Here is a 23,124-nt window from a genome sequence, read left to right on the forward strand (position 1 = left end):
CTCTGATTGATAAATGAGATAAATTGGTTAGAATCGGATCAACTACTGACCTTTTCTGTAGCATTTTCCAAGTAATGTCAGTTTATTGCCACTGTCACCTTTACATTCTTTTAGCAATATTGTCTTCTTATTGAATATTTGTACTTCTGTTTATATTTTTTCCTAGAAACCTGGCTTACATTTTTCAAATGTACCCTATTTTAGTTCAAGATGTCCTGGAACCTTAGGCCTTCAAATGTTCTCAGATGCCAAAAATATATTTAAAAAATTTTTTTAAAGTAATAAATCATAACTTAAAGTCTCTGTGTTCACCTTGTTGGAAATATCCTCAGTAAACAAACATCATCTGACAGTTTTACAACTCCAGAAAAAATAAATAAATAAATGCAGAATTGTAGGTTTATCACTGGGTCTGGATAAACCATACACACACACACACACACACACACATCACATCACTATTTACCATTTTCAAAATTGTGGAAATTTTAACAAGTTAATTGCTGATGCTTGAGTTGATGACGAAGTGTGAGTAGAAATTGGTGAATTGATGACTGGTAGTAAGAGTATAGAGTGGTAGCTAGTTTAGCCTTCAGTTATCTCCATCATCTTAGTAAAGCCATGTTATCCCCTCCCCCACAGTGAACCATCAATTCTCAGCTTCTCCCATGATCAAACTATCTGTTGCTTGTTTTGAACTGGCTACTGCCTCCTAACATTACATCTGACAAAGAAAAAACTTCACATTGATAATTTATCTTTTCTTTTTCTTCTAGAAAGAAGGAACTAGACTGACGGGGAGAGATTCTGCTTTGGATTTTCAAAGAGCTGTGTGGACTGGGGAGTTGTAGTGTCAGACATGAGGAGTTTATTGATTTCAGGTATAAGTGTGAGAACACTCTTAGAAGATGAAGTACCCTAACCCCTGTGAGTCCTACTATATAAGAGCCATCTTCCCTTCTTTCTTGCCAGCAGAATTCCAGTTTAACTTGTGCAGCCATATTGATAATCCCAGACCATTGTCCTGTTCAGAGCACTGCTCTCTGTGTGTAAGATACTTGGAACTCAAGTAGCTCTCCTACCACAAGCACAAAGCCTTTAGTGATATTGACACTGACTCAACTCCCTCACTTCCTTGAGCTCTTGAGCCAGTTCTGGAACCACTCCAGACTGATTGCTGTGTGAGATAATTAAATGTCTTTCATTATTTTAGCCTCTTTATTTGGGCTCTGATATTTGTGGCCAAATGCATCTTTAAACACACCATATGTGGGAAACCCTAATTTTATCATTGAATAAGTTTATATGCATTTTGGGGGGACTTCTGAATGCATTATTACTTTCTTTGTTAAAATTCTCTCTTTCTTATTTGTTTATGTATTGGTCTGGGCATTGAGAAAAATTGATGAGCAATTCTGACTCCTCTATTTACCTGGTATTTGGTAGAGTGAAATGTGCCATCATTGTACCATAGTCTTTTTTATCAAGCAGCGTAATCATATTGAGTTTCTGGAATGCATTGAGGACCTTGAATGAAATTACTCAGCTTAGAATAAATGGAAAAAAAAATTTAAGTCTCAGTTAAAGATAATTTTTTTCTCAAATCTTTTTATTATTTTTTAAGTATAAAAATGTGTTGAAATACAGAGAGAATGCTCCAGAGCCAGGATTCCAATCAAGTTATGGTGTAGGGAGGATGTAGTCAATACCAGTTTTCCTTTGAGGCAGTATGCCTGGACATTCAAATCTATGTGGAACCAATCCCTCCCTCCAAGAAGCCTGATTAGAGTTGAGCAGTTGTGTTTGTCTGACAACTATCTCTTTCAGTTAGCTCAAATTGCCAATCACCAGGTCAGGTTTTGCTAAAGAAGACTAGACTTGAAAACAATGAGAACTAGAATGACTTTTGTATAACCTGCACTATACCATACTTCTAGCTACCATGATCCCTGTGCCTGCATAGTTAATATTTTATATTTTTAATTTTTTTTTAAAGATTTTATTTATTCATTTGAGACACACAGAGAGAGAGAGAGAGAGAGAGAGAATGAGCAGGGGGAGAGGCAGCCTCCCCGCCGAGCCAGGAGCCTGATGTGGGCCTTGATCCCAGGACCCTGGGATCATGACCTGAGCTGAAGGCAGACGCTTAACCATCTGAGCCACCCAGGGGCCCTATAGTTAATATTTTAAAAAAACCATGGCTTCAGTGGGATTCAGGGTATGTCTTGGATTATCTGTAACTTTCCATGCCACATGTTTCATGGAGTGCTGTGTTCCATGACAGTTATCAAGTAGTGACTCAGCTTTCCTTTCTCCAGGCAAATTGTAATCATGCTCACCTGACCATAGACTGTGTCTGCATCAGTCAAAAAACATAAGGTATAGGGTACAGCGTCGTCTTTGGAAATCTCGTCGCACTTCCTATATCTTGCATATCTGAAGGATCTTGAATTTTTAACACAGTGTTTATGTGTTATGTTATTATAAATTATATTTATATTATTATATATTATATATAAATTTATGTCTTATATATAAATGTATAATTTATTATATTATAAATTATGTTAATTTCTCCAACCAATTAGGTTTAAAAATTATACAGTTTTGCACAGATGTTTATAGCTCAGCGTTCATAAAGTTGATTGTCAGATCTTTCTTTTTAAGTTGTGCCTGTGTAGCCTACCAATATTAGGCATGAAAGGGCTCCCTAACAGAAGCTTTCCAGCAGCTGCTGCCTTTACAAGGGAACCAACATCAGAGGCCTGGTGCCAAGACAGTTATAGAAAGCCACTACCCTTCATTCACTGGAGTGCTCTTGTGTCCAGTTTCCTCCACAGAAGACATCTTTTCCCTCCATCCACCTGCCCAAACACTGCCCATTCCTCATTTCCAAAGCACATGTCACTACCATTTTATGCAGCTAAATGGCTCTCTCCTTCCTCAGCCTCTGTGGCACTTAGCAGCTCTTTCTTATGGTGTTTCTTACTTTCCACCTTACACCAGAGAGATCTTTAAGAAAAAGCTTTGTTTACTTCACAGCTTGGTAACCTTAAGGGACGTTTCCAAGTTTTTCAGTTTCATCTTTTCTTGGTCCCTAAAGTAATACTATTCCTATCGTATACACTTATTAGGTAAATGTGAATGAATGCAAGAATAAACAATCATCTCTGAGCAGAAAGCAGGGAGACTAGTTAACCGGCCTTGAGGAATGTGTGGGATTTGGGTGGGAGAGATGGAGATGGGGCATTTCAGAACTAATGGAGGTACAAAGTGCAGGAATCCCCATCCTTCATCCGGGCCAAGTGCTGAGGAGGGAACTTGTAAGGTGCATCTGGGGAAATGGTACATGATGAGGAGCAGGGATCCTGTGGATAAAACTGGGAGGAAAGTGTTCTATATTAGTTGAGATGGGGGTCAGATTGCAAGGTTTTGGAATGGAGAGTGAAGTGTTTGGATTCTGTAGTCAGGATCAAATCTTGCAGTTTTTTCGTTTGAGAAACTTGATCCTTGGAGGTAGAGAAAAATGGGAGGCCAGTCTCTTGGGATATTGCTTCTTCAGGAAGAAATGAGAGCTGAGCCACATTGGTTTGTTGGAAGTGAAAAGAAAGGGAAATGTGGCAATGATCATGCAACAGGAATAGGAATTGGTGGTATGTGATTGCTTGGGCAAAGAGAAGAGGATGGAGAAGCTGATGTCAGGATGATAGTGCCATTAGGAGAAATGGCAAATATGCCAGTAGACACATGGCCAGTGGAAGGTGATGATTTCTGTTTCCAGGGTTGATTTTAAAGCCATCTTGGTGGAAGTCAAGAAAAGGGATGATAATCTTGAGAGAGAAATCTATGCTTGAGCTGTAGTTTTGAAAAGCTTTTATACTGATATCACACTTGAATTGCAGATGGCTAAATGCTCTCTGTGCATACAGTGGGTTCTCATGGTGGGTGTGCCTGAGAGTAGAGTGTGAATTGGAGGTGTAAAGTGGGAGCAACTAAATCATTTGTGATTGTTCCTGGACTCTGTCCAAGTCCGTCTGTATGTCTTTACCCCCTATATGCTGGGGGTGCCAAACCTGGACTTACCCATCTTTATAAAGTCCAACTGGAATAAAAAGATTAAAAATTTTTATTTCCACTTTATAGGTTGGACTAACAAGGCTACTAACAGTCTATTGAGCCGTATCTTCCAGAATTCAGGTTTTCCACATATGAGGAAGTTGTATCACTTTAGGGTTATTTTATAATATAGCTCTCCTTTTAAGAACAAATTCCCTTTTGCCACTTTGGTTGTCTTCAGGAAAACACTGTTTAGGCGTATATGTAAAACAAAGTTCTCTTGAGTAATTGTTTCAGTAGAAATGTTGGGACTGTTATAAATTGTGCCTTTGGTGCGTACAGCTATTTTTGGTGTGTGTGTGTGTGTTTGTGTGTGTGTGTTTAACATTGTGATTATAAATGAAATATTTTATGAAATGAGGTCTACTAGCAAAAAAATGTGGACTGAGAATTAATGCTTGAATTTTGAACAAATGTTCTTTTATTAACAGCTGAGGGAAGGCTTAGTGACTTTAGCTTCTCAACATTGAGGAACTCATTAAGAAGAAAATATCAGGGTGACTGGGTGGCTCAGTTAGTTGAGTGACTGACTCTTGATTTCAGCTCAGGTCATGGTCTCAGGGTTGTGAGATCGAGCCCCACATTGGGCTCCCCGCTGACCATGGAGCCTGCTTGGGATTCTCTCTCTCTCTCTCTCCCCTTCCCTCTGCCCCTCTCCCCATCACATACATGTGCACGTTCTCTCTCTCTAAAAAAAAATCAAATATTGAATCCATATTGTACCAATTAACTTATAACATAGCCATTTTCCTGTTTTTATTTATTGCTTCAAATGAAGTTCAAAAATTTCCATCTTATGTTTTTATCTAGGAAATTTCCTAAAAGATAAGAATAAATAGTTTTTGGGTATTACTAAAACATACATAAAATTCACATTTATTTCCTTTTTTTATATGAAGGTTTTTATTTGCTTTTTAACTTTCTGCAAAGGATTTGAGATAGCTAGGTCAATTTCGGAGACTAAAGTTAACTGGAATTTTCTTCCTCCCTTGCTCCCCCTGCCTTCCTCCCTCCCTTCTTCCTTTCCTCTTTCCTTGTTTTCTTTCTTTTTTATTTTAAGGCTTGGGAGTGACTGGGGTGTCTATGTGAGGAAGGACCAGATTTGGGGGGAGTTGCTCACTGTGGGGAGGAGAGGAAAGTTTTTCATTTGAGAAACTTGGTCCTTGCTCTTTTAAGCAATGAAGAATGTAATTGTGGGCACCCTTGAGATCATATATATTTTGATAAACAGTTGTCTGTAAGAAGCAGACAATACTTCTGCCCTTTTAACATTTTAGGTCAAGGCTAAGTGTGGTAAGAACATTGCCTTGGGAGTCAGGTGACGGGGGAGCTGGTTCTGACCTAGCCCCTTAGGGAAGATTCTCTTAATCCCTCTGCTTCTGGGTTTCTTCCTCTGAAACTTGAAGCCAAGACGCTGGGTTCAATGATCTATGGTCCTTTTACTTTTAGAGATTCTGTGAAGCTATGGTTTCCGGAGACCTGGATCTTTTCAGTATGCTCCCTTTTCCATTAAAGCAGTAATTGAGAGCTCATGTTATGATTCAGAGGAAAGATCCTGGACATTTCCAGGTAAAGTTTTGGAGTCAATTCTGAGAAATCTGCACAAGCAAAGCAGTTTGACCCATCATCCCACAGTAAACATTGTGAACATTTAGGGGAGGGAGAAATTATTAGCTAGAAAGATCCTTCCAGATTGATTTGGTTATGTTCTACAGTATTTACAAACAAGGTATTTTTTTGAAATTATTTTTGAACAAAATATTAATGTTTAAAATCTAGGTTTCTGTCTGGTGAAGATCACTGTCACAATCAGCAGGCTGCTTTCCTTCCTATCAGAGAAATGGCAAGCTGTCTTGTCTCAGTGTTTGCTATTCTCAAAGATACAACCACTGGAATTTTGAAGTGGGTCAAACTGCTTTTAACCTGGCTACTGTTATTCAATTTTATCAATTCTTCCTTTTCTATTAGCAGAAAATCTGTTTCATGACTTCAATGTATAAAAGGTAGAAAGATCACAGAGCAGCCCTGAAGCAGATAAATATTGACCGAATCAAACAGGCATGCTGCCAACACTTGGAATGACTGGGGTTGTTGCCCTGGGACCAGGCCAGAAGAACGTTGAGGCTGTTCATGCCTGACTCGCTTTATGTCACGCATCTCCTTTTTTATTTTGTTTTGTTTTGTTTTTGTTTAGTAAACATCTGCTTTCTATTAGATTGTTTTATCCCCTTAACCTTTATAAATGACAATTAGGTCCATCTAGTCTGTCAATAGCATGTCATTTATTGGTTGCTACAGCTGAGCCTGACCTTCATTGATTTTATGGGAGTAATTTGCTGGAAATGATTTTTTAATGTTAGATTTATTACTGGGGCACTTCATTGTCAGATAATTGAAGCAAATTGTAATTTTTTTTTCAAACCAAATGCAGGAAGTAAGGGAAAGAGATAATATTATTTTCAAGGGTTATTTCCTATTGCGATGGAGACATACGTTATACATGATGTCATACACTTTTCAAATTTGTGTACACAGATCGTTTTTGAGTGTTGCATAAATTTTCTCTTTTTTGGTTTTTCCTTAAGTATAGCTGAGCTAGCAATAGGAGCTGGTAATAAATTAGCATTTGAGTATGACGTTGCAAATTAGATGGCTACATAAATTATCGAGTAATTATAATACCACCCCTTATATAATGGGTCTTGATATTTTTATTTAACTGCAGGTTCTATTATGAATAGACTGATGTTATATAATTAACATAAGCTTTACATAAGCTTATTGCATTCCTCTAGTATTTGTGTTGACAAGTGTTTTATCATATTGCGCTTTGATTGTCCATTCAGATAATAATGAGCATTTCAATCCCTAAATGAGGCTTTCATGGTATTTGTATACTTATCCCATTGATGTAGGGGTAGCTCTACTATTGTTGTACCTATGCATTAGAGGAGATACTGAGTTGTATATTTTATCTTTTGAAAAGTACTTATGAATATACCAGTCTTTCCTAGTTGTGCTGTTGTGTCCTGATGTTAGCAGGACCAGGCCAGCAAAGGTTTGCTAGCAGAGTTGATGCCCTTGTTATTCTGCAAAGAGACTCTGGCTTGAAATAAAGGAAATGGGCTTTCAAACTTAACTTTAAATATTAACATATGAAACATGCTGTTTTTCAAACTCTGAATAATGATGCATTGTTGCACAAGAGGATTTCCAGTATATCAGAACTAGTTAAAGGAAAGCGGGGCAGAACTTAGACCTGATTCTTTAATGAGCATGTCCTTTTTTTTTACACTCATGGGAGCAGAATCAAAGCAAGTCATCTTGTAACCAAAGGCAAAGAGAAAACTAGACCACAAGTCTCTGGAAATCTGTTCTAATTGCAGCAATTTCTCCACTTATTCACAATTGTTTTGAAGCAGAAGAAAAAGGAAAAAAAATAGGATTTTACCTTTTTTACGTATTTTATATAGAGAAAAGATTTCTGGACACGATATCCCTCCTGTCAGTTTAGAAACTAGCTAGAATGATGACAATGTGAGGGGATGTTGGTGATGTAATAGCCCTGCCCACCATGTGACCAATGACTTCCCCTCCCCACACATATTTTAAAGTGAACTCTAATATCAACTTTAATGAAGAGCAGATAGATTATCACATCACCAGGTTTTAAAAATTCAAACTTGCTGCCTCTCGAAAGGCAGTTACACACAGGCTTAGGAATAATGATTCCAAAGAATATTCATGGAATGAAGTTTGGCAGAGGCAGAATTTACTTTCAAAATAGGAGTCGGATGTAATAATCTCAGAGGAAGGAGAGGAAGTGGGCACCCGTGTCCTTCTCAACAAATTGGACTCTGAAATTCAATTCTAATTTAAGTAGAAATTACGGGGCAAAAACTGTAAGGACTTGAGGGAGAAACTTCTTGCTTTTAAATTGTCATGCTTCTTTCCTGTCTCTGTTCCTGTCACTGTTATTGATATAAAGAATCCATCAACATATTTTTATGGGTGATTAAGAAAGGCTGACTTTTCCTTTGCAGATACAAATAGGTAGTTCTTCAGAGGCTGTAACTAAATGACAAGATAATTCTGTCCATTTAATATTGAAGTGATGTTGATAGTATCATTCTTCTCGTGTTGGAAACAGGACAGCGTGAGGCCTTTTCTGCCTCAGCCTGTTCTGCCCTGGGTGATGGATTTTCCCGCTGACTAATCGCTGTCACATTAACCCGCACTATTTCATCCTTCAGAGCTGTCAAGATAATGACGATAATCCAAGTGGCTCATTGTAGGTAAAGGAAATTATATGAGCAAAGTAATATCATAAAACAGTGTTTAAATATTTTAATTTCATTTGTCAGGGCTGCCCCAACACTTCATTACACATATAACCATCTCTCATCAGTGGAATTAGTGCATTATTCATTACTGTTAATTATTTTCACATAATGGCTGCCCTGATATATTTAACCTCCACATTATATCTCAGATAATGGGTCTGTAAAATTGAATTGTGTGAAGAGTGGAGTTCTAAAGCTCATTTGCAGAACATCAAAGAACAAAGAAGAGGAAAAGAATTCTAAATGGGACATTTTGCCCAGCTGGGGCCAAACATTTGTTTCTGTCTGATTTGCATACAGAAAATAGGTGTTGTAGAAGTGGTTTAATACTGTATAGGCTGTCAGCTCCTATCATGCAACCAATTGGGATTTGTTAATATCGCACACATCGGAAACAACTTGAGAATTATAGCATGGAAAAACGGAACAGTTAAGATGGTACTCTTACACAATATAGACAAAGTCCAATTTCCATTTGGGGACAGTATGTCATGGGCACAGAGAGAGAGAGAGAGAGAAGGAAGGGTTGCTAGTGAGTTCCAGATTTAATTATATATTTTTATGAATACCTTTAATAGTAGACACTCAGTTTTTAAAAGTGGTATGAGCAAAGGTGAACGATAAGAATCCATTTAGACTTTAGTCCTTTATTTCTCTGGTGGCCAGTACAAAATTTACCACTTATATTTATGATAACACTTTCTCAGTCACTTAAAGGTTTAACATTCATGCAAACAAAACATTCATTTAGAGTCACCAGCACCCTATGAATGGAAGCCATATTTTATAGCAATTTGATTTTTCATGATTGTGCATTGTGATGCTTTTATGGGGCATTTGACAAACATAACTATCTGATCAGCAGTGTCAGACACATCTGTACGTGAGTGTATTTTCTTTACACCTTCTCAGTGTGGGGAACTGGACCAGTAAAACCACAACTGAAATCTGTAGATCCTGAGGCAGAATCTCCTAATGGTGGAGCTTAGGTATATATTTTAAAAGCTCCGCAAGTAATTCTAAGGGGCTTCCCGTAATCAGCACCTCGGCCTTAAGAGGTCAGGCTCACGGCAGCCTCGTAGCCTCCCTTTTTTTTTTTTTTTTAAAGATTTTATTTATTTATTTGAGCCAGAGAGAATGAGAGAGAGAGAGCACATGAGAGGGGGGAGGGTCAGAGGGAGAAGCAGGCTCCCTGCCCAGCAGGGAGCCCGATGCGGGACTGGATCCCGGGACTCCAGGATCGTGACCTGAGCCGAAGGCAGTCGCTTAACCGACTGAGCCACCCAGGCGCCCTCGTAGCCTCCCTTTGTAAACGTTTTGAACGACTCTCATGTTTGAGCAAGCTCAGTAAGCTTTGCCGCGGTTGAGCTTATGATGGCAGCAGCCGTTCGCTCCTGGTTTCCTTCGCTGTTACCACAGAGCACAGGGTAGACATTCAATACCTGCTTGTTAAATTTACTTTGCCTTTCTCAGATTTTCGCTGTTATAATTACGAGTATAATTATAACTTCTTCAAATCTATGAATTTCCCTTCTTTTGGATTTTTCTCTAGGCCAAGTCCCACGAGTGGGATTCACGGTTATTATGGCTCTTGGTACATCCTGTCAAGTAGATTTCCGAGAGTTGCACTAATTAATAGTACTTCCACAACAATGTAACAAATGTATGTTTTATTGCAACCCTGGCAGAATTGGCTATTAACGTTAAAGCATAGTTGTTCTTCATCTAGAAAATGGCATCTATTTTAACATGCATTATTTTTCTTACTGTCCAGGTTGAATACCTCCTGTTTTGCTTTCTATTTCTTTTTATGTGAGTAATTTCACAGTTAACTTAGTCTTTTTACCATTTACCTATTGATTTCTTAGTATTTTTCTTACCAAACCCAGTAATATTTTTATATAGCAAATATATTTTATCTGTCTTATTTACTGTAATTATTTTTTTACTGTATGTTTATTGCATTTTTCTTTTAGCCTTTTTTTATTTGTACCAGAGTTTTTATATCTTACGTAGTCAAATGACTTGATCTTGTTCTAGTGTTTCTTTTTTTCCCCTTGTATCTTCAAGGCTTAAAACATGATCACAGTTATCAAATTTTTCTTTAATTTTTTTTTGATTTGACTGTAGTTGACACACAATGTTACATTAGTTTCAGGTGTGATTTGACAAATCTATATGTTATGCTATGCTCACCACAAGTGTACTACCATCTGTCATCATACAACACTATTATAATAATATTGACTATATTCCTTATGCTGTGCCTTTTATTCCCACAGTTATCTCATTTTATTTTATTTATTTATTTTTTAAGATTTTATTTATTTATTTGATGGAGAGAGACACAGCGAGAGAGAGAACACAAGCAGGGGGAGTGGGAGAGGGAGAAGCAGGCTTCCCGTGGAGCAGGGAGCCCGATGCGGGGCTGGATCCCAGCACCCCGGGACCATGACCCAAGCTGAAGGCAGACGCTTAACCAACCGAGCCACCTAGGCACCCTCAAATGAACATTTTAAAAGGGTGAATTTTATTATATGTAAATTAAACCTCGAATAACCCAAGTCCTCTTCAATGAACCTGAATGTTTTTTAATTAAGAAGAGTATACTGACTATTCTGTTGCTTTTTAAAACAAAGATCTTAAAATACAAAAGTATTTTTTTTTAAATATTTTATTTATTTGAGAGAGAGTGAGACAGTGAGAGCAGGAACACAAGCAGGGGGAGTGGGAGAAGGAGAAGCAGGCTTCCCACCAAGCAGGGAGCCCGATGTGGGGCTCAATCCCAGGAGCCTGAGATCATGACTTGAGCCGAAGGCAGACGCTTAAAGACTGAGCCACCCAGGCGCCCCACAGTTATCTCATTTTAAAGATGGATTAGATCAGGTCCTGAGAATTTTGAAAATATTGTGGAGAAAGACTAACTACAGAGTTGGAAGTAAAATCATGATAACTTAGCTCTCAGTCTGCCACACCATTCTTATAATTTAACGAATTAGGCAAGCACCCCATCTGTAACTCATGAGAGTTGGTGGGAAATAAACAGAAGAGAAGTTCATGTTTGCCACTATCCCCTCTTATTCTCATTCTCATCATTAACCCATATGGTTGGGTTGTCCTATGGCATCAATCTGTCATGTCATTACATAGGAAAGAAGGTCTGAACTTTTGGACTGGACATGCAAATATTTCTTTTTTTTCTCTTTTCTTTCTTTTTTCTTTTCTTGTGTTTTTCCCCTTTATTTAGCCTTTTAATTCTATATCTATCCCCCAATGCTTTATTCATTTACTTAACCTTTCTTGAGCTTCTACCATGTGCCAGCAAGTTGTTGAAAATAAACAAAAGGATCTCACAGTACATTCAGCTCCTTCTTCTTGGAATATTCTGTATTTTCCGGTTCCTAGAGCCCACCAAATTTACTCATTCTATTTGGATAATCTTAGACCGTAGACATTGCTCCAAAGCACTACCTACTTTTTAAGGCTCTCACTCAAATTCCACTTTATTTAATGAGCCTTCTCTGTTCACTATACCCCTGTTAGAATGAATCACTCTCTTTCAAATATCCCCAAAGAATGATGTTTTTATTTCTATTATGATATTCAATCTTTATGAGCTTCATAAAAGGGTTATTGATGTTTGCCCCTGTCTCCTGCACTAGATTATGACACGTATGACAATAGCAGTTGGATCTTACTCAACTTTGTATATCTCACTGTACATAGCAAGGCCTGTGCCCATGGTAGGCCTTTTAGTTTTTAAAAATATTTTAGTTTTTAAAAATTTTTGTTTGTTTGATAGAAAGCTCAAAGTCCAATGTTGCAATCATCTCCTTCGTTTAGAATCACAATCAACATGACTTTGCCATCCTCAAATTTGTATGTTCATTCTGAGACTGTAGAAGCTTTGGCTTCCATACAGCTCAAATTTAGTATCCACTGGGTGTTTGATAAGTATTCTTGATTGACAAACTGAAAGGGTGGCCTTAAATCTATGTAGAGAACTTGCAATAACATTTGTTATCTACCCTGTTTTTCATATATTTCTGGTTTCTTTCAGTTAAAAAAAAATGGCATAGAACACCATTTAACTAGTTGCCAACTGATGCCCCATGCTTACTAAGCCCGTTCTATGATTGAAAATCTTACATTAATTCTGTGCAAAGAGTTAATTTACATAGCCTCCTGTTCTTATCATTGGCTAAAGAGGCTTATTTCACAACTGCCAAGTGGCAAAGGGTTTTTGGCTCTTTCCATTAAGTATTAATAAAACATCCTGCAATACAGATTCCCTTCACCTGGCTCATCTGGGAGTTGTTTGGAAGAGATCCATTTATTTCACTTAAAGTTTGTTACATTCTTCCATTTCCGTGGCAAGTCCCACGGCACCACCATGGCCCAGAAAGGTTGGTGTTCATTTGTTTAGAGACTTAAGAAAGATTACTCTTTCCTATCAGTGTCAGAATGTGTCAAAAGCAGGGTCCCTCTTTTATTTTTCCTTGGCAACCCCAAGAATGAAGACAATCTGATGTTTCTAATGAAAGTGACTTTTATAAACAAGTCATCTCCCACTGCTTGCCTGACAAAATACCAAGGCAATCCTAGGAAAAATTGGGAAGCTGAGAAAGTTTGTTTTTTGTTCTTGCCCAGCATTGTTTTCTGAGCCACATTGCCTTCTTTGAAAACATCCCTTATTGTGCAACTTGCTTGTTCCTTCCCTTTCTGCCTGTCTGCCCAGGTCTACCCTCTGCCTTTTATTCTGGAGCCATCTCTCTGTCCCCCTCGACTTTACTCAGTTCCTGCTACTTCAATATAGAGGTAAATAAATAATTTATCCTGATCTCTTACCATGAGCCTGGCACTGTGCTAAGCACCTAATGTGTATTTTCTCATCTGTCCTCAAAGTAATCCCATGAGATGGCTATTATTATTACCATCATTTTACAAATGAAGTAACAATCTTCGTGAGTTTAAAAGATTTACCTGAAGTCACAGAGCAAGTATGGTAGATGGTTATTTCGACAGATCTCTGCACCAATATCTCTCATTCTGCATGTTCTCTGAAAGTGTGACCTTGTGACTTCTCCCATTAAAGAATCAGACCTATGTCTCTTTCCTTTGAATCTGGGTTACTTAAGACCACTTCACCTAACAGAGTATGGCTGATGTTTCAATACTTGGCTTCTGTATCTGGAACAAAAAAGGCAATGTGGCTTCTGCCTTGATCACTGGAATGCTCATGCTTGGAGCCCTGAGCTGCCATGTGAGAAGTCTGATTACCCTGAGGCTTCCATACTGTGAAGAAACCAAACTCACAGAGAGGTCATGTGTGGATGCTCTGGTTGGCAGTCTGAGTCTTTGAGTCATTTCATGTCCAGTAACAAACTTATGAATGAAACTGTCTTGAACCCTCCAGACCAGTTCATCTGCCAGCTGAGAATCACTGAGTGATCTTAATCAATGCTACATGGAGCAAAAGGATCACTGAGATGAGCACTTCCCAAAAATCTTGACTCACACGATCTGTGAGAAAATAAAATGGTTGGTGCCTTCAGTCTAAGTCTTGAAGTGCTTTTTAATAGAACAAAAGTATGAGTAAATGGTAGACACAGTATGGGAGCTGCACCTTCTGAGTCCAGAACTCTCACATGAAGCTCTACATTATAAGGATGAGCTAACCCCCAATAACATGTGACACACTTTCCACCAGTATTTGTGTATAACAGGATCCTGCCTTAACTACAAAGGCTGATTTCTAATGGTGAAATTTCTGGCACCATTAGAAATGTCAATGAGGTTTCTCAAATCAAAAGTACTCATTACCTATTTCACACTTGAGAAACAGCCTTCATCACTGAATACTGAACATAATTTATTTTATTTTTATTTCCTGTCTATTGGAAAACAAATTCTCAACATTTTAATTGGAGTGTAACACACATATATGATGCACAAAACATAAGTGTATGGTTCAATAAACTGTCATAAAGTGAACTCCTCCATGTAATAACTGTCCAGGGCAAGAAATAGAATATTGCTAGCCTCCAGAATCCTCCCTTGAGCCACCTTAAAATTCTTTTCCTCTTCCTCTTCCTCAGACGTAGCCACTACCCTGATTTCTAAAGTCATAAATTAGTGTAGGCTGCTTTTGAACTTCATGTAAATGGAACCATACTTCATCACGATGTTTGTGAAATTGACCCACGTTGGTGAAGGTAATGGTAGCTCATTTATTCTTAGTGTCTATTCCATGGAATATCCATGGAATGAATATATCATGATCCAGTCTTTGTTTATCCAGTCTACTGGATACTTAGGTTAGAAAAAAAAATTAGTTTTTTTTTTTTAAGTTTTTACTTAAGTTCCAGTTAGTTAACATTAGTTTTTTTTTTAAGCTCTTTGTCAAGTTACAAATATAAACGGAACATAACATGTGAGAAATAACCACCAAATGAAATAAAACATCCATCAATTTATGTCCCAGAGGCAAATGAGAATAAAGGTACATGAGCACAGAGGGAGTCTTCACACATTGAGAGGACTGTAGATCTTGGAGGAAGGCTGAGATATGGCCTGACAGGGTTATGGGGGTAGGGAGGATGGAGAGTAAAATGGCTGGGGCGGGGGAAGCAGGTCTCCATGGGAGCAATGGAGTAGTCAAGTCCTGCATCCAAAGGTAGATTTGCAGCTACTGTGAAGGTGGAAGATGGAATTCAATGGGCGAGATGGGGCAGGGTCTTCAGCAGAGGCCTCATGGTGGGTGGTACTGTTGTTTGTGAGGCGGTGCTGTTGTTCTGGGTGATGAGCAGTTCAGTATAAGACCCATGCCAGAAACTGCTGGTCTGGGGCAATGACTGCCAGCTCCAGTACCCTAAGCAGGGAGATCTGGGGAGAGCTGGGAAGGATTCCAGAGTCTTTGTCAAAGTGGCTGCAAGCTCAGTGCAGCCCTCTAGAGGTCATCTGGAACTTCAGGCCAGGAACACAGAGCAACCGTGGTAGGAGGTAAGGAATAATGGGGATCTGGAATGAAGTGGCTGCAGCAACTTCCTTCCCAGCTCCAGCCAGCATTCATTCTGATAGGTTGGTGCTCAGTGTGTACACCCTGTTAATGTTTTGATTATCACTCTTTGGGCTTCGGGCAGGGAAGAAGTATAGGTAACAATTATAATTATTGTTGTAAACTTATCCAAAATGTTCTTGTTGAGATCTCAAATTGGAGATTGTTAGAAATAAGTCATTCTTTTTTTTTTTTGCCTTTGAGATTTACCTTTGTTGTTATTGGGTTTGAATGAGAAGTGGCAAAGAAGAAGAAAACTTAACTGTGAATCATTTACCTGGGTCTGGTTTTACTTCTACTGCCATACATTTAACTTATGTGGCAGACAAAGAGTAAATCTGGGTTTTGTTGGCTCCTACTCAAAGAGTCATCAGGATGTGTGTGTTTGGTGGAACTGCAGCTGCTGGGCCAGCCCTTCAGTCTTGCAGCCTGGGGGAGGGCAAGGGGCCCTATCTCTTGGGGCTTACAGTTGATCACTTCAGCTCCTGGTCTATTCACAAACATCAAAATTCACATTAGCCAAATAATGTGGATTTAAAGCTATCTCGGGGGGATTTGATTCCATTAAGAGTTTGTAAGACATCACAGTTCAATAGGATGAGCCAAGAACTGAAATAACAGAACTATGGATTTAATTGCCTCTCTCCCATTAACTCACTGGGGCACAAACTCTCTGTGGTCTAATCTTTCTCGACTCTTCAAATATAGGTGGAAAAATGTTGACTTCCTTCATATGATATTCTAGACAATAGAGAGATAGACATACTGGTCATTTTGTCCAAGAGAAATATAATGCAATCCACAGCTCAAGTCAGATGCTAAGTGTTCATGAAAAATAGTTGATCTGTATTTAGATTTCCAAAAGGTATGTTGAAACAGTTTACCCAAGTTGTATCAAATATATTTTAAAGTTTTCCAAGCACTGAGCTGCGTATCTGCTTTTAAACTTAAATTTAACTCAAAAATAAATAAAGCTAAAGAGTCATGTCCTCAGTCATACTAACCACATTTCAAGTGCTCAGTAGCCACATGTGTCTGGTGGCTACCGTGTTGGACAGGCAGGTCTAGACCACATGTGTAAGCATTATATACATGCTGGCGCAGAAATCTATAGGAGTAAAAACTTCAGCTATGTGAACATATGGGAAATATCCTTTTCTTTTTAGATTATTTTCTCTCATTTGCTTAATATTTATCCCTTAGGTACCAAAATTCTTTCTAATTCTAGATAGACATATTGTAATATGCTTTACAAATTGTCCTGACTTCTTAAATGGAGAACACCAAACAAAATAAAAATATTTCTTGCTGAATTAAGGTCATAATTATAAATGTCAATTATGGTATTGTGCTTTAATACAGCACCCCTTGTAGGGGGCATTAGACCAGGATAGGGGCCAATGTGGCCCTCTATCTGCTCTGTAAATAAAGCCCCATTGGAACATGGTCATGCCCATCCAGTGTGTATAGTGTGTGCCTGCTTTATGCTACAATGGAAGAGTTGAGTAGTTATGACAGACACCAGACAACCTCCAAAGCCTAAAATACTTACTATCTGGCCTTTATAGAAAAAGCTTGTCAATTTATGGAGTAGATTATGCTCAGTGACCCAAACTGCAGAGTGTTTAGGTTCTTATGTCTGCTTTTTATCCTTCTCCTTACTCCCCTTGTTAGCAAGAAGTTATCTCTTCATTGCTATAAGGGTTCCTACCTATAACAACTTACTCGTTGAGTTAAACTCCCATAGATTTTAAAAAAGAGTAACAAAATGTGTTAGACATTTTTTTTATACCAGAAGTAAATTAACCATCTTAGATTTGGCTTTGGGCTTTGTGGCATCTACTTGGCTATGCAGAAATTTTATCTTTATATCCAAGTTTTCAAACATACTGGCCTCTGCTCAGCCTGCTTACCTCCTCATCCACTGGCTCCCACTTCAAATAGCATGCTCTCATTGAACCAAGTACTTAAGAGTTTGTACCTCCGTATTTACGACCTCCCACATCAACCATGATTTTCTGTCTTAGAACACCTTGCTCCTGCTTCTTGTCCTTGTTAATGCTACTCCACCATTCTCACCTCTGGAAATCTTCCCTGACCTCTCACCCCCCATCCCCCATCCCCACCCAAGCTCCCGATTACACCAGGGCCATGTGAAATCAGCCTCTTCAGGACTTTCTGAACATACGTGATTATCTCAACTGCAATGTTTTGCATTCCGTCTTGCCATTATCTGTACACATTTCTACCTGTCAAAGAAAGTATGGGTCCCTAGAAGGCAGGACTTACCTGGGGTGTTTCCTACACACAGCAGTGAATCAACAAATACATATTGAACAGCTTGAGTCATTACAATAAGAATATATCCTTTTTTATAAATAAATCACAAATTATACGATAATCATTATGTATTAAGAAACTCCACTCAAGCTTTTTTTTGTTTGTTTGCTTTTTGTTCTGTTTTTTAGAGCAGGAGTGGGGAGGGGCAGGGGGAGAGGAAGAGAGAGAATCTTAAGCAAGCTCTATGCCCAGTATGGAGTTGGACACAGGGCTTGATCTCACAACTCTGAGATCATGACCTGAGCCAAAATCAAGAGTCAGATGCTTAACCGACTGAGCCACCCAGGTGACACTCAAGCAATTTTTAGAAGATACTGTGCAACTTAAAAATCTGCTTAATGTAGTCAACTAAAATATCAGACTAAATGTTACCTATAGCATGTTAATATAAAACTACCATATTTCTCCTCCACTAAAACAGGTCAAATATTAATTTGGTAAAAAGATCTGTAACATGGGAATCTTTTATTCTTCTGGTATGTATTGTGTATGTCTAAATTTCCAACCGGTGAGAATAAAGTATGGGCATATTTAAATGAGGTCACATTTCCATTAATATGGAAATTATAATGACTTTGCATCCCTGCTTCCCAATACAGATACTCAAAACATTTCCACATTTCCCCATGTTTCACAGTTTCCCCTGAAAAGAGTTTTCTTCTTCAGCCTCGGGCCCACAGGTACAAGTTGCCTAATAGCTACTTATTTTCTCCCAGCCTTCCTTCCCTCTTCCCTTCCTTCCCCACCTCTCCCATCTTACTTCTGTCCCTCCCAGACTCCCAGAACAGGCACAGGGAAACTCAGTCCATACTAAGAAAATGAACATTTCTCTGAAGGGAATATAGCTTGCCAAGATCCAACACTGTCTCTATAAGAGACAGCTTTATATTACCACCCAGAGCAGTTTAGCTCTTTGTAGATGCTAGTCTCAAGTATCTCCATTTCAGAAGAGCGTCCGTGCTTTATGTTTGAAAAGCTGAAAATTTGGATCATTTTCCCAGAACTCAAGGAACAGTCTGCCCCCAAAACAGTATCAAAGAGTATTAAATATTGCTTTTAAATGATAATTTTCCTAGCTACTTTATTTAAGATTTTAAACATCTTTAGGGTTCAGTTTTAGCAATGGCACCCCAATTCCACGTGGGGCAGAGCAAAACATTGTGTAACACGTATATATCCAGGGGCCTGTCCTCTGTTGTATCGTGAATATCCCTCGATTATTACCAGGAAACGTTAATGGAGGAATGAGAACTAATCCCTTGGTAATTTTGTCAAAAATTCACATTGAGTTAAGCTTTTAATAAATTCATTTACTTCTTGGCATGGAGAAGAAATTTCATATACGTGGGAAATTAAAACTTCAAGGTACTGGGAAAATTGCATTACGATAACAAATTGAAATCAAGGAGTTGAAAGACAGGTTCATTTTCAATGACCAGAGCCCTGAGTGCCTTCTGTCTGGAGAAGAAGCTTCTCAGAGTGGATTTTAGGATTCTCTCCAAATAAGTAGACTTCTCCTCCCTAAATCCCTGAATATGGTTGAGGATCAAAGTTGGGGCTCTGAGGAGGCTTATGATCTGAATACCACCATTTTCTGGTAATAAATAATTCCTTATTTAGATCAGAAATATAATAGAACAAAAAGGTTAGAACTGCTGAGCTCTGTAATCGGACACAAAAGAAAACCTCATTCTTCAAATTGTTGCTCACCAGTCTTTTAGATGCAGCTTGAAAGATTTTGTTTGCAAAAAGCTGTTGAGGGGTTGTAAGGTCATCCCTAGCTACAAAGCTCCTTAGGGTTTTCAAAGTACTTACCCATTCCCTGAAAGTGCCCTTTCCCTGGGAGTGTTCAAAGCTTCCCTAGAAGATTCTTCAATATTTCTTTTCCTACAATCAAACTAGGCTCATTGTTTAGAAGAAATGGATTAGATGAGTGTCTTTAAATTGCATTTTGAATGGACTATGAAGTCAAGTGGCCTTAAATAGACACATATAGGCAATTTATAGTGAAAGACAGATTAAAAATGTTAGCTATCACGATGGGGGGAAAATGTCATTGGGGTGGAGGTATATTGTGTCAGCTAAAAAGCAAACATGCCTTCTTGGGAGAGCTGGATTTCAAGGGTTTTATCCTGTATTTTCCACCTATGGCTTGACTCCCGGCCATTTGCCAACCCTGCCTTTTTGAAGTGTTGCTCTTTAATTCATGGTAGCTCTTATGGTCTAACAGCTACATGCACAGAGTGGAGATTTAAAGTAGTATCAGGACTAGTCAGCCCCAAAATCCACTATCAAATAACTTATTGGTAAATATTTATTGAGCACAAACTATGGTCAAGGCAACTTTGTGCTTTGTGGTCCTGTTTCTCTAAATCAAAGTCTCATTCTGCATTTTTTAAGGTTTGGTAAAAGAAAGACACATCTCAGATTTGTATAACTAGAGGCAGATCAAGCCAATTTTACCAGCGGAGTTTTTGCAGGATTGAATCCGACCAGCAGTTGGTGTGTTTATATCCGCAGCTGTACAGAGTTACAAGTAATCAGGCTTCTCTGATATGAGATCATTCAGAAATCCTGTGTCCTTGCTTTTGGTGCTCAAATTAGTGCTGGTACATACAATTGAAGGTCGTAGGTATTAGAAATTAAAAGACAAAATAAAATTGACGAAAGCAGATTTGAAGTGAATCTCCTTCTGTAATTTTAGCAACAGGAGGGGGATAAAAGTTCTCTTACCTTTCCAAAAAGCTTGGACACAATTTTATAAATACTTACCTAATTATCTTCAACTTTTCCCATCCTTCAGAGCAGATCATACACCACATGGATAAATTATGGACGATGCACATGTACACTCAAGTGCCCACACTCACACACAGTTACTTGTTCTCACCATTCGCTGTGGAGATGCAGGGAAGGAGACAGGGCAGGGAAGATCGGGGTCTAGTTGTAGACTTATCAAACAAGAAATCATTTGTTCTGACGTTTTGTTGATGGAAATATGAAGTGTGAAGTCTGAATTGTGCAAAAGCAGTCAGTTATCCGGGGGCAGAACTAAGACAAGACGCAGGGCTCCTGACTCTCAGTTGTTTTTTTTGTTTGTTTGTTTATTTGTTTTTTTTGTTTTGTTTTTCCTGTCACCTTTCTCATTCAAACCCAGTTCACACCACATGTAGAAGTTGGAGGCAAAGAAAAGCAAGAATCTATTTCTAACTTTCTCCAATTTGAGATCAACACCTCCAGTGGTGCCAGGAATTTCACCATTCGAAAATCAGCTGTTATGGTTAAGACAGGATCCCGTTCTATGCAAATACTTGTAGAAAGTGTCACAGATTATTGGGAGTTAGCTCATCATTGCAAGGTAAGGATTCAGTGTGAGAGCTCTAGTCAGAATGCCTGGCTCATATTCTGGTTCTACTGTTTATTAGCTATTCCAGTATTTCAGAACACACACATGCTGATAACCCTTTGACAAAGAGCCAAGAAGACGCAGCTTTGCTCTCATGTGTTTGAAAATTCCCCCACATAAGTAAAATATATGATGGCAAGACCCTTTTGTTGTTGTTGTAGATGAAGAAGAAACCACAATTTTATCCCACCTTCCTTTCCTTCCTACTCGTGACTTTTAGTCATAACTGTGTATGTAAAAATGCAATATTCCTGTTGGTGGAGCTACAGTCAATAATCTGTCCATTTTTCTTGTGTCATGTTGCAAGTATGACAAATAAGGAAAAACACTAGTGCATGAACCCAATTTTATAAGGAGGTGAATTTCACGGTGTTGTCCATAACCTAAATAATAACAATAATAATAAATTAAGTGCCACAAAATCACATGGAGAATATCTATCCACACAGCACAAATTTTACAGGTGAAGAAATCCCTCCATACATTTCTTCTTAAAGCCTTTGTTCACTTTTTTATTCAATACTGTATTAAGACATACAAGGGCATTTTGAAATATGCTTGAGTTTGTAGCACTCTCTCTCTCTCAAAAATAAGTGAATAGATAGATAGATAAACCACAAACTGTCAGAACCAAGTTTGTGAGTTATTGCTTAAAAATCTTGTAAACTTCCTTTCTCGTATGAAAATTTCTCATGGGAAAAGACAGATGTATAATGGTTAAACTTGAATCCGAAAGCAAATTTCATAATCTTTTCCTCCTCTTTCATCTTTACCACATATGAGGTAGTGTGGGAATGTTGGAAGCAAAGACTGGTGGGCATGCCATTCCCCGTCCCCCCATAGCTTAGTCCTCCCAAGGTGGTTAAGAGGATTGTGAAGAAATGGAAACTGCAGGAATGGGAAGTGGGATGAGGAGAACTTTGAATTCAGATTAATTAGCTGAGGGAAAATAAAAGGGCAAAATATGATGGAGAATCATCTGAGCCCAAAATCAGTTATACGCCAACAATGAATCAAGGAACACTACATCAAAAACTAATGATATGGGGCGCCTGGGTGGCTCAGTCGTTAAGTGTCTGCCTTTGGCTCAGGTCATGATCCCAGGATCCTGGGATCAAGCCCCGCATCGGGCTCCCTGCTTGGCAGGAAGCCTGCTTCTCCCTCTCTCACTCCCCCGCTTGGTTCCCTCTTCTGCTGTGTCTCTGTCAAATAAATTAATAAAATCCTTTAAAAACAAACAAACAAAAAAACCCAAAAACTAATGATGTAATGTATGGTGATTAACATAACATAATAAAAAAATTTTAAAGTAATCTAAAAAAATGTAATACTGTAAAAGAATATTTATATTAAAATAGATTTTGATAATTTAAAAATAACAATGCTCATCTTAAAATTATTTGTAAAGTAAAAAAAGAAAAAGAAGAAAATAAAAATCACTGAAAAGTCCCATTGAAATAAGCACTGTTGACATTTTGTGGTATTTTCTTTCCATCTTTTATCTACACTTCTATATACAAAATATATGTGTGTGTCCTTTACTGAAATGAAGCCAGTGTCTAGATACAGTTTTATGTCTTGCTTGTTTCAGTACACCTATCATGAGCATTTTCCCTGTGTCATTAAACATTTCTTGAAAATGATTTTTATTTTCTATATATTATTCTGTTCTATGGAATTCTAGAATTCAACACTTTTCTGCACATATAACTTAGTTATATCAATTAAAGGGAGTGTTCCGTTTGGAATACCTCAATTAGTCGGTGACATCCAATTAACAAATTACTTCACTGAAATACTGGTTTTGTGTAGCAGGACTCACAGAGTCCCTATAAATCCAAGCAGAGGGAGAATTGGTGGTA

At 38.3% G+C, this 23,124-nt stretch overlaps 1 long non-coding RNA gene across 3 annotated transcripts in view; it reads left to right on the top strand.

The window, feature by feature from the left end:
• LOC118009313 overlaps positions 1-23,124 on the top strand; it is a 203,435-nt gene that overhangs the window by 166,558 nt on the left and 13,753 nt on the right. Inside the window, exon 7 of one of the 3 annotated variants that reach the window (XR_004678877.1) lies at positions 777-1,596. The exons of the other annotated variants lie outside the window; for them this stretch is intronic. This is a non-coding gene — a long non-coding RNA (uncharacterized LOC118009313). Of the gene's footprint in view, positions 1-776; positions 1,597-23,124 lie in introns of those variants that run through there. 3 annotated transcript variants of the gene reach the window in all.

The sequence above is a fragment of the Mirounga leonina genome, unplaced genomic scaffold (genome assembly GCF_011800145.1).
Source record: "Mirounga leonina isolate KUSES-001 unplaced genomic scaffold, KU_Mleo_1.0 Mir_127, whole genome shotgun sequence".
NCBI lineage: Eukaryota > Metazoa > Chordata > Mammalia > Carnivora > Phocidae > Mirounga > Mirounga leonina.